Source organism: Bubalus kerabau, chromosome 14, assembly GCF_029407905.1.
Source record: "Bubalus kerabau isolate K-KA32 ecotype Philippines breed swamp buffalo chromosome 14, PCC_UOA_SB_1v2, whole genome shotgun sequence".
Classification (NCBI taxonomy): Eukaryota; Metazoa; Chordata; class Mammalia; order Artiodactyla; family Bovidae; genus Bubalus; species Bubalus kerabau.
The window spans coordinates 48,351,696-48,364,645 of NC_073637.1; positions in this window are offsets into that span (position 1 = coordinate 48,351,696).

Genomic DNA, 12,950 nt, shown 5'->3' on the forward strand with positions numbered 1-12,950 from the left:
GCTCAGTCGTGTCCGACTCTTTGCGACCCCATAAATTGCAGCACACCAGGCCTCCCTGTCCATCACCAACTCCCGGAGTTCACTGAGACTCACATCCATCAAGTCGGTGATGCCATCCAGCCATCTCATCCTCTGTCGTCCCCTTCTCCTCCTGCCCCCAATCCCTCCCAGCATCAGAGTCTTTTCCAATGAGTCAACTCTTCGCATGAGGTGGCCAAAGTACTGGAGTTTCAGCTTTAGCATCCTTCCTTCCAAAGAAATCCCAGGGCTGATCTCTTTCAGAATGGACTGGTTGGATCTCTGACTAGACAGTAGTAAATCTATTGAGAATAAGACTCAATGGGCTTAAAGAAATAAGACAGCAATTCTAGATGTGTGCCTCCTTTCACTGATTATAAGCACTGAAAAGTGAATGCAAATCAACTTATCGTAAAGAAAATCCCATCCTGCTAGTGGCCTGTATCATTTCAAAGATGATTTACCGGGCTGATGATTGATTTTCAAGATGTACTTGTTTCCAAACCTTTGACCTAAAATTTTTATTTTATCTTCCCAACCCTCTTGGTAAAATTACATTAAGTTAGGGATGCATTCACTCCTTTCCTCATTCATTCCACATGAATTTTATGCACACTTAACAGTGTGGCAGGTACTGTGCGAGGTGTGCAGGAAACAGAGGTGAAAAATCCTTGTCCTTATGAAGTTAACAGTCCTTCTGAGACTTCTAGTGTCTCAATCAACAGATGAAATAAGATAGGAGCAGCATAGTTATAGAGACATGGACAGGAACGCTTGACGCCAGATGAAATGATCAACTTCACACAGAGGGGATTCAGTTAAGGGAGCCTTTAGTTCCATGCAGTTCTCTTCCACAGCTTTAGCAAGCCGAAGTGATCCATTTTCAGATTTCAGTAAATTAATTGGTCCTAAAGCAAGACTTGGCTTAAACCATATATCTACTCCATTTTATTTTAATTAGCTTTTCTTGAGAATATGGGTTTATCTATTAGCCGTTCATTCAACAGAAGTTTATTGCACACAATTAGATGCTGGGTAGGTTGGAGAATTCTGGCTTTCAGTGTGAGTAAAGGAAAGAAGAGGTAAAGATTGGTTTGAAGGGAATAAAGGGAATAACAGGAATAATTGTGAGTCTAGGTCAATTCCATATTGGTGACTAAGAGAATATTTAGGAGCCTGGGCTCATACATTTAAAAAGCAATTTCCCACCTTAGATTAATAAGACCAACTGGTGCACATCAGTTTCTTTCCAATTAAAGGTAGGATCTCAGTGCTGCATTCAAATCAGTAACTGAACTTCCTCATAAAAACAGCTTAGTCAACATAATATTGCTTCCTTTGTGGTTCAGATGATTAAGCATCCTCCTGCAATGCAGGAGACCTGGGTTTGATCCCTGGGTTGGGAAGATCCCCTGGAGGAGGAAATGGCAACCCATTCCAGTATTCTGGCCTGGAGAATCCCATGGACAGGGAAGCCTGGTGGGCTATAGTCCATGGAGTTGCAAAGAGTCAGACACAGCTGAGTGACTAACACACCCACACACAGCTTAATATTAATGATTTGACTTAAGGCCCTACTTCTGCTCACACACATATGCTACATACACACATATATGTAGTACATATGATACATTTATAGCTTTCTAGAAATTGATTTATGATTTAGACGAAAAGGACAGACAGCACTAATACCATGATAAGTATGAAAGTGAAAATGTTAGTCACTCAGTCGTGTTGCACTCTTTGTGACCCCATGGACTGTAGCCCACCAGGCTCTTCTGTCCATGGGATCCTCCAGGCAAAAATACTGGAATGGGTTGCCATTTCCTTCTCCAGGGCATCCTCCCCACCCAGGGATTGAACCCCAGTCTCCCACACTGCAAACAGATTCTTTACCATCTGAGTCACCAGGGAAGGCCAATACCATGATAACTTGCTCATATTTTAAAGATCCTTCTTCCCTGGCAATCTCAAGCATGTTACTCTGAATTCCACCCTGAGAAAGGCTTGGAAACAAGCCTGGAAGGAGAAGAGACCCAAAGAGCCAAGTGGCGTGTGGAGTGGGACTGGTAGAATGTACCAGAAGCTCCTAGAATGTGACAAGGGAACTTTCATTTGAAGGGTGTGGGGAAAAAAATTAATTAGACAGCAACTGAATTCTTCAGTCAGGTTGTTGGGCAGGAGTTAAGAGGTACACTGTGCTCCTGTAAGGAGTTTGTTGTTTTTTTTTTTTAAGAACACCCAAGTGGAGAACACGGAGATATAATTTTTCTTGACACACCAATGTACAATGAGAACATATATTTAGTAACATTCGCCTCCCTGCACCCTGAGCAGCTGTTCAGCTCCAGCAAACACTCCTCCTTCCTGCTGGGGAAGGAGAAGCGTGCCGCACGAAGCTTCTGGAGTTGCCAGCAAGAGAGCGAGCTGGGGCCAGCCTTCCAGAGCCGCCCCTCCCTCTCCCCCCTACTAGGCAGCAGGGGGTCCATGGTCGGGAAGGGAAAGAAGATGCTCAGAGGGAAGACCAACCAGAGAGTCCTGTCTAACTGCAGCAGGAAGAGCACTTAAAGTTCAATCCTCCTTCTCAAAAGCAGGGGGCAGGAAAAAGAATCTCTTGAAATTAACCACCCCCCCCACCCCCCACCCCCAGCTTTGCTCCTTGAGGTTGTAAGTCACTAGGCAGGGTTAGGGGCCATCAGGGAACTATGTTGTATTGCCTAGAGGGCAGACTTACGGGAAGTGGAAGACAGGATGTATCAACCTGGGGTCAAGTCATGCTTTTCCAAGGAGTGACAGAGTGGACATCTGCTTGTCTAAGTTCACAGTTACCTTCTTGACAGTTTTTGACAGGAGCCGCGGGTGTACAGGTGGTGGTTAGGATGGACCAGGGTGGAGAAAGGCCCTGTGTAAATACAATACATGATCCAGTCGAGGATTGTTGGGTTTCCTTCTTCCTCTTATCTCTCTTCCCTCTCTCCTTCCCTTCTTTCCTTCCTTCCTTCTTCCGTCCCTCCCTGCTTCTACTATAGTGTAGTGGTGTTACTCAAAGTTTGGTCCTCTACTGGCAGCATCATTGTCATCATCACTTGAGAACTTGATAGAAATATAAATTCTTGGGTCCCACCCCGTATTCCCACAGGAGGTAAACTCTAGGCAGAAAGATGTCAATTCCTAGATGAGGATATAGAAAGACATGGGGATGGTCTTGGATATTCTCTGTCACTCACTCACTTGCTGTGAGGGAAGCCAGCTGCCATATTTTGGACATCCTTTTGGGGAGGGCTCTGGGGCAAGAAACTAATATCTCAGGTTAACAGCCAGTAATGACTGAAGGTCCACCAACAGCCGCATGAGTGAGCAGAGAACAGGATCTGCCCTAGTCAAGCCTTGAAATAGCATTAGCTTCCCCCGACACCCTGATTAGAGGAAACTTTGAAAGTCTCTGAGCCAGAGAACCTGATTAAGCTGAGCCCAGACTGCTGATTCACAGAAACTGGAGATGATAAATGTTTGTTGTTATAAGCCTCTAATCTTGGGGTAATTTGTTACACAGCAATAGATAACTAATAGAACTACTGAATTAAAAACTCTCCAAGTGGGGCCCTGGAATGACTATTGTAACATATTTTCCAGGTGACGTTCACACAAGGTAGTTTGAGAAGCACTGCATGTGACTAAGAATAGAGGCTTTGCAGCCAGACTACTTGGATTCAAATCCTAGCTCAACTCCATCCTAGCTGTAAGACCGTGAGCGGCTTACTTAACCTCTCTGTGTCTTCATTTCTTCTATAAACTGTTACTAACGATAGTATATACCTTTAGGTGGTGTAAAGAGGATTAGTTGAATTAATATATTTAAAGCACTTAGTACATTGCCTGGCAACATCGAGTACAGTACATTTAGTGGTGACTCATCATTCAACAAATATTTATAAGGCACCAACCAAGGGTGAGGCATTGTGCTAGATGCTGGAGTTACAAAGATGAATAAGACATAGGTTGACTTTCCTGGGACTCTTGTCCCAGGAGATAGGCATAGAAAAAAATAAACGTAATGTAAAGTTAAAATGCTGGGCTTGGGCTTCCCACGTGGTCCAGAGGTTAAGAATCTGCCTTGCAATGCATGGGACACAGGTTTGATTCCTGGTCTGGGAAAATCCTACATGCCATGGAGCAACTAAGTCTGTGAGCAACAGCAAAGACCCAGTGCAGCCAAAAATAATTTAAAATAAATAAATTAATTAAAAAAAAAAAAGTTGGGCTTGATTCTGGAGCCCATCAGTGGATGGAGGCATTAAGGAAAAACTTGATAAATGGGGTACTTGGAGGGATATGGACTTGATTGCCCCCAATGCCTTGTCTCAGTTCTTCTGAATCTCTCCAGCTTCCTTTTTATATGGAGAACTGGCAAATCTATGATCACCAACAGCAGCTCCTTAGATAGCAGCTGCTTAAATGCAGTCTTATTCACAAGGCTGTAGCCACTCTGTCCTGTTTTCCGCTCCTAATAAGGCAGCCCAGTTCGTCTGACTTTCGGGTGTCAGCATCTGCTCTTTGCTCTAAAAGCTTCCTACCCCACCTCCTTGCAACACAGGCTCCTTCTTACCCTTCATGTCTCTGCTCACGTGTCTCCCTGTCTCTGCTCTCACTGCCTGGTCACTCTATTTAAATAATGCCTCCGTTTCAACACACTTTTCATACCTTGAGCACCAGTAGAATCTGGTCCTTGCTTAATTGGTTTATTTATTTGTGAGTCTCCCTGAGTAGACTACACGGTCTCTCCAAGGTAACGTTTGGTCTGTTGTATTCACATGGCCCATGCCCAGTGCCCTCCCTGGGACATAGTAGGCTTTCAATAAATATTTGTTATTGATGGATAAATGAATGGATGGACATGTCCCTTTGCAGCCACTGTAACACTTCAGCATGATTTGCTGAAATGCCAATCTTAATCACCAAGGGCATTAATTCAAATTCTGTAAGACAGAACTGCTGAAACACCGATTGTGAAACCAAGTCACTTTAATTCTAAGGGGTTGCTGGAAAGCCCGGAAGAGATGGAGAGCAGGAGGCCATTATACTATTTAGCATTTAGTAAGCACCTCCTCCTAGGTGCTGGGTGCTCTATTAAATGTTTTATATGCATTATTTCATATACATCTGAAGTAGTTATTATCACTGGGGAGAGCAGAGAGGGAGACTGAGGCTTGGAGCCCGTAATTAACTTGCCTCAAGTCACAGCCAGTGTGATGTAGAAGTATCGTGATGGAACCCAGATGGTCAGGCTCTGAACCTCCTGGGTTTAACCACTCAACTCTCCTGCCCCCAATGGAATGCAGCTCATTAGGTAAATATTCTGCACAGATGGAAGTGTACACAGCTGAATAGCTATATGACACTGTAACCAGACGGGGAAATATCAGAAAGGTCTCTGATAGCCACGAAATGACAGCCCTGCTGGTCATAGACAGAGGTAGGTCATTCATGGGGGCCCTTCTCCTGCACCCGGGGGTGTGTTGTTCAGAAGTCAGGTGGTCAGGACAGCCGCAGAGTGTCCCACCCCCTCCAATTGATGTGGGTGTTCTCACTCTCCAAAACCGGTTTGGTGGTCTCTTTCTAAGCTCCTAAAGGATTAGCATCATCCTCCCCAGGATGGCTTGTAATTTGCAGTCATTGGCAATTCCTGTTGCAAGGGATTCTAAGATCAGACAAGCCAAGGAGCAGTTGACAGGTCACATCTGAACTTAGATGGACAAGTTGTCAGGGTGGGAGGGACAATAACTGAGACAAGGGGGCAGTAAAGCTTTGGGGCCTGTCTGCATTGCACCTGGAGCAATCTTTGACCAGGGGTTTCTATTAACAACAAGCCTCCACAGGCCTCAAAGAACAAGAAAGGAGTCAGGCTTATCCAGTCTTAAACAGGACTAAAGTCTGCATTTTTCCTGTGTGATGAGGAATTATTGGGCCTTCAGTGAGGGCAGGCTCCTTCTTGGGTAGAAGAGAACAGTTAGGAAAAGTGAGAATGCTTCTGTAGGCAATTCCCTTTTCAAGGCTTAATTAAAGCCAGAATGTATATTTTTAGTCTGCTTTTGCATTTGTGACATTTAAATATTCAGATTTTCAATGAGACAAAGCCTATGCTGAAATTTACATATAAATATATTGAAATATATTTAAATATGAGTCTTCTTCATACCTTTTTTCTTAGTGTTCCCAAGCTGTCTGCATTTCCACAAGGCGATCAGTCTTTGGGAAATGAAGAATAAAGGTGTCTAAAGAGAGAAGTAGAGAGAGATTTGTTGGGAAGCTGATGTACTTGGGTAGACCTAACATTATGTATCAGTTCAGTCGCTCAGTCGTGTCCAACTCTTTGAAACCCCATGGACTGCAGCATACCAGGCCTCCCTGTCCATCACCAACTCCCAGGGCTTACTCAAACTCGTGTCCATTGAGTCGATGATGCCATCCAACCATCTCATCCTCTGTCGACCCCTTCTCCTCCCACCTTCAATCTTTCCCAGCATCAGAGTCTTTTCAAATGAGTCAGTTCTTCACGTCAGGTGGCCAAAGTATTGGAGTTTCAGCTTCAGCATCAGTCCTTCCAAAGAATATTCAGGACTGATTTCCTTTAGGATTGGCTGGCTGGATCTCCTTGCAGTCCAAGGGACTCTCAAGAGTCTTCTCCAACACCAAAGTTCAAAAGCATCAATTCTTTGACACTCAGCTTTCTTTATAGTCAACTCTCACATCCGTACATGACTACTGGAAAAACCATAGCTTTAACTAGGTGGACAGTTTACAATTTGAGGAATGGTTTTTGTTTGTTTCAACTTCTCTGGTGGCTCAGAGGGTTAAAGCATCTGCCTGCAATGCAGGAGACCTGGGTGGGGAAGATCCCCTGGAGAAGGAAATGGCAGCCCACTCCAGTACTCTTGCCTGGAAAACCCCATGGATGGAGAAGCCTGGTAGGCTACAGTCCAAGGGGTTGCAAAGAGTCTGACACGACTGAGCAACTTCACTTTCACTTTGTTTGTTTAAATTACAACTTTTCAGAGTGACAGTTTATCCAGGCTAGAGGTCAGTCCCCAGCCATGCAGGCTTGGGTAGATGTATGTGTGTATTTTAATCTATTTAGAAAGGCTGCAGGCTTCCTGAAAGGCTACAGGCTTAGAGGCTTCCTCCTCAGACCTCAAGAAGTACGATTCACGGAGATAGAGCAAATTTGATCAAATAACAACCTAGAAGCATCACTCAAATCACTAGCTTTACAGTCCATATTATCACCATGCTAATAACTAGTTACCATACACGATCCATGGACCACCAACTTTAAATGATTTTGACTGTCATGAACTACATTTGAATCACTGAAATAGGACTGGACATAATCCAGCCTCCATCGAGTGAGTTAGCACGTACTTTTAAGATCCTACGGGGTCTCTCAGTTATTACTGCAGTCATCAATAAGTATGCACCAAGGGTAGTATATAAGTGCAAGAGGATGCACATTTTTCAGTTGATAGATAGCAGACAAACTTGATTCCACTGGGTATCAGAAGTTTGTTTTTTTTTTTCCCCCCTAAGTGAAGGGAACGTTGACAGACTATTGCATAACAAAGAATAGTACAATCTAATGGGGAAAATTGGCTTGAATTGTGGGTGTCTTCCTGATTTCATCACCTTTGATAGTTGACATTTCCATTTCTCATTTTCTCTCAGTTACTTGTCTATAAATGGATGTTCAAATGTTAATAGGGACCCACACAAATGTAGCAACTTCCTCCTCTGGTAAATTATACCCGTGGAGCCAATTTTATTGTGATTCTTTCTTTCCATGTCTGTTTCTCCTCCTGGAGTTTGGGCTGTGTGGTGCATGAATTGTTAAAGGAATGAAACAATTCCTTGGGAAGGAAACAGAAGCTACCGAGACAAGCCAGCAGCGTGGAGCTTGTGCTTCCCCCAGGAGTCAGTAAAACTTTCACAAGGCCCCTAGAATGGCATCCAGACTGAGGTCAGGGTAACTGAGGTCAGGGTAACTGAGGTAAGGGTAACTTCTTTGTCACCATTTGTTTCTCAGAAAACACCAACGAGAGGATGTCCTGTCACGGAAAACAGCTGCCAGTTTCACTTTGTGAAATACACATGGACGACACAGATAAATATAAATGTATATGACTTGGACCATGTCAAGCACTAGAGTTAAGATCTTAGAGGAAACTCTCAATTTAAATGTGCAGTTTTGATAAACACTAATACAGACTATCTTGCCTCATAAGCAATCGCAGGCTAAGTATCCACCAACTTGGCTTATTGGCTTGACTCTTGTCATTGTTTCTGTACTATGAAGACAGGACTTAAGTTTCCCTTCTCTCCTGGCTTGCCATCCTGGCTTCCAGTTGTTACTGTAAGGAATAAAGACTTGAGAAAAATGGACATGAATCTGAGCAAACTCCAGGAGATAGTGAAGGCCACGGAAGTCTGGCATGCTGCAGATCATGGGGTTTCAAAGAGTGGGACACAACTTAGCGACTGAAGACGACAGTATAAACTTGACTTCCTGCTTCCATTTTTGCTCTACTATCAGTGAGAGGAAGCTGTTAAAAATGGAAATCAGATCATATCACTCCCCTGCTTAAAATCCTCCAGGACTTATCCATTCCACCGAAAAGAAAATCCCAGTACTTGGCCCGACCTGCAGTGCCAGGGCATGTAAAAGTGCCTGCAACTTCTCTCTCTCCCTCCTGTCCTCTTACTTGCACTCAGCATACTCCAGAAACAGTAGCCTTTTTGCTGATGCTCTAACTCAATGGTTCTTAAAGTGTGGTTCCCAAACCAGCAGCATCAGCATCTTCTGCATAGTGGCTAGAAATGCAAATTCTTGGGCCATACTCAAACTCTACTGAATCATAAGTTCTGAGGGTGGGCCCCAGTGATCTGTGTTTGAACCAGCCCATCTAGGGATTCTGTTGCCTGCTGAAGTTTGAAAACCTCTGGTGTAGCTCCTCAGACACACTTCTGCCTCAGGACCATGTACTGGTCAGACCCTTTGCCTGCTATGCTCTTCCCAGGGCTCTTTCCTCATCAGCTGAACATTAGCTGAAATGTTAGCACCTCACCAATCATCCTATATTTTATTTTATTTAAAGTCTTTTTTTTTTAAAGGAGTGTATGCACAATTTTATTTATTTGTTTAGGGAGAGTGTGCCCAAGTTTATTTTTCTGTAGTGGTATTAAATTTTTAAAGTATTTATTGAATTTGTTACAATATTTTTTCTGTTTTCTGTTTTGTGTTTTTCTGGGCCATGAGGCATGTGGGATCTTAGCTCCCCAACCAAGTATTGGACCAGCACTCCCTACATAGGAAGGCAAAGTCTTAATCACTGAACCGCCAGGGAAGTTCCTATTTTATTTGAGTAAAGTTGATTTACAGTGTTTTGTTAGTTTAAGGTGTATAGTAAAGTGATGCAGTTAAGTGTTAGTTGCTCAGTAGTGTCTGACTTTAACCCTGTGGACTGGAGCCTGCCAGGCTCCTCTGTCCATGGAATTCTCCAGGCAAGAATACTGGAGTGGGTTGCCATGCTCTCTTCCAGGGGATCTTCCCGACCAGGGATCAGATCTGCTTCTCTGCACTGCAGAATCTTTACCGTCTGAGCCACCACATACATTCTTTTTTAGATTCTTTTCTCATATAGGTTATCACAGAATATTGAGTAGAGTTCCCTGTGCTATCCAGTAGGTCCTGTTAGTTATCTATCATATATATATAGTAGTATGTGTTTTCATCCCAAGCTTCTGATTTATCCCTCTTAAGCATCTTATTTAAAGTGAGCCTGTTTGCCTCTCCTCATCTTAATCTATGCCATTTAATTATCCTCTATGTTCTCTGTAGAACTAGCTCAAATTGTCTTGCTTATTTATTTACTTGTTATTTTATTATCTCCCCCATTAGAAGGAGATCTGACACTCTATTTTTCTACTGTGGATTCTGAGTGCCCAGCATAGCGCTTGCACGTAAGATGGGCTTAATAACAGTTTCTTAAATTAGTGCTTATGAGATTATTTTTTTTTTTGATTGCCTGTCTTTCAGAAGGAGATCAGTTAGACTCTCTAAAGGAAGCTGCAGTGTTGTGGCCAAGCCTTGTCATGGGGTCAGAAGATGAGGGTCAAATTCTAAATTCTCCACTTGAAAATCAGCTGACTTTGGGTAAGTCATTGAACTGGTTTAATGGGGGTTACAACAAGGAGTGATTTTGTCTCATCGAAGTGTTCAGCGGTGTCTGGAGATGTTTTTGGTGTCAACTGAGGATGCAAGTGAGAGTGGGGTGTGCTCTTGGCACCTAATGGGCAGAGGCCAGGGATGTGGCTAAGCATCCTGTAGTGCATGGGCCAGCCCCCACCTTATGCTCAGGAAAATAACAACAGTGCCTCAGCTGAGAAAACCCGAACTAGAAAATTAGGATTAACACTCTCTTCCTAACTCACAGGGTCCTGACGATGCTCAAGCAAAATTCTTCTCATGAAATTGTCTTGTAAATGACAAAGGACTGTAGGCAAATACCCTCAGTGTCCGGCACTGCACCTTACACAGAGTAGCTGCTTAATAAATATTGGCTCAAGGAACAAATGGATGAATGGATGAGTGGATGAATTGGATGATTCCATGAAATGGATGATTGAATTGCATGGAGCCCCTTCCCAGAACTGAATTTTTGTGTCCTCATTTGCAACAGAGGATAAGGATAGTACTTGTGTCCTAAGAACCTTGGGAGGATCGTGGAGACGATGTGTACAAAGCACCTGGCTCGGGATTGACACATCTTTGAGAGAATTGTCCTTGTTTCACCCTTGGTTATTGCCCTCGCCACCCCCACAGAGTTCCCGCTTCCTCCCCACTAAGTGACTCCCCTCCTCTATTCCCTTAGTTTACACAGAGCTGCCCTATCTGTTTCAGTGAAAAGGCATCATCAAGTCCTACTCCGCATTTTTCTGATGAAACACCTGTTATTCAGAAACCACCTGCTCCTGGTTTCCCAGAGTTCCGGAGAAGGGACTGGAACCCAGGCTCCTGTTTCCTGGCTGGGAATCTCTCCACCATGCCACTACTTTCCCTTGGCTCCTTCTGTTTTCTCACCTCCTACAACCAATCAGCACATACCCAGCAGAGTTTCCCAACCTTTCTGAGAGCTGGGAATGCTTACTGTTAGAAACCCCAGCACACATCACCAAAGCATTAAAATGTGCCCACGTCAAATAAAATCTGTGTATAACTTTATGAAAATTGGGTTGCCTTGGCAGTCGACTGAAAGTTACATTTTAGAAAATTTAAACACTTATTAATGTAAGTATTTTAGTTTGCTTTTTTACATTTTGAAGTCATTTTTTTTTTTCCCTCCAGCAGATGTAATTATAGACCCTTGAAAGGCATTTGTGCCTTTGGTGCTTTACACATTACAAAAAAGTTCTTATTTACTTTTTTGTCCATTGGTGAGTTTCCCATCTTCCTTGTTCCTGTTTGCTTATAATAGTCAATGACCATTCCAGAGTCTAGGAAGCATCTGGAAACTGTTGAGTACTTGGTGGGTGATATTTCATGTAGGTAATGCTGTTGACTTGCAAACATGATCTCATGCACTGGCGTCCATTTTTGTCCAAGAGTGTGACAGTCGAATCTTACATTTGCCATAGGTATTGTGGACTGCAAAGGGCTTTCTCATATATTACCCATTTGTACTACTTGAGCACAATCTGTATTATGTTACAGTTTCTCTTGATTTTACCAATAAGAATCCAAAACTTAGGGAGGAGAAGTGACTGACTCACTCAAAGTTATAAAGCAAGTGGCAGAACAAAGGTGAGAATTGCTATCTTCTGGGTTTCAAGTGTGCCATGATGCTTTTGGATCTGGAGAAATTACTCCTGAAAGAGGAAATAAGCAAGGATTGAATCACTGGGATAGCTTTAGCTTTGTGTGAGTGTGCACATGTGTGTGTGAGACTGAAACTAGCCTTGAATATTCTTTATTTGCCCTACAGATAGTGGAATCAAATTAATTAATTAGGTCAACAAATACTTATTAGTGATGGACCCCGTTGTAAGTGCTGGGGATATAGCAGTGAACTAAAAGAGCCTCACAGAGCTCACATTCTATATGCAACAGATAAATGATAAATTGACAAGACAATATATATTAATAGTATATGATGTCAATTAGTGTTAAGGATAAAAATTAAAGCAGTTGAGGGGATAGGAAAACTGGGTGGGGGGAGTTGCTGTGTTGTTCAGACAGGTCAAAGGTGGCTCATTTGTAAGGTGGCCTTGAGAAGAGACTTATAAGGGAGGAAGGATGTAGCATGGATACTGGGGACCGACTAGCCTAGATGAACATGTGCGAAGGCCCTGAGACAGGGACATGTTTGGCATGTATGAGAAACCACAAGGAAACCAGCCCAGCTGGAGAAGAGTGAGTAGACTGGGATGGAGGGAGAGAGTTATTGGTAGAAAATAAGGTGAAGAGGGGTCTGGTGAGGAGGCATGGGGTTAGTTAGGGAAGATCCTCCAGGACCTTATAGGGGCTTGTGGGGGCTTTGGCTGGGATTCTGAGGTAGGGTTTCCTTGAGCGCTCTGACCAAAGGAATGACATGATCTGACATACACTGTTAAAGATGTTTGATGGACTGATTAGATCATGGCATCTGGTCCCATCACTTCATGGCAAATAGATGGGAAACAGTGGAAACAGTGTCAGACTTTATTTTTGGGGGTTCCAAAATCACTGCAGTTGGTGATTGCAGCCATGAAATTAAAAGATGCTTACTCCTTGGAAGGAAAGTTATGACCAACCTAGATAGCATGTTCAAAAGCAGAGACATTACTTTGCCAACAAAGTTCCGTCTAGTCAAGGCTATGGTTTTTCCTGTGGTCATGTATGGATG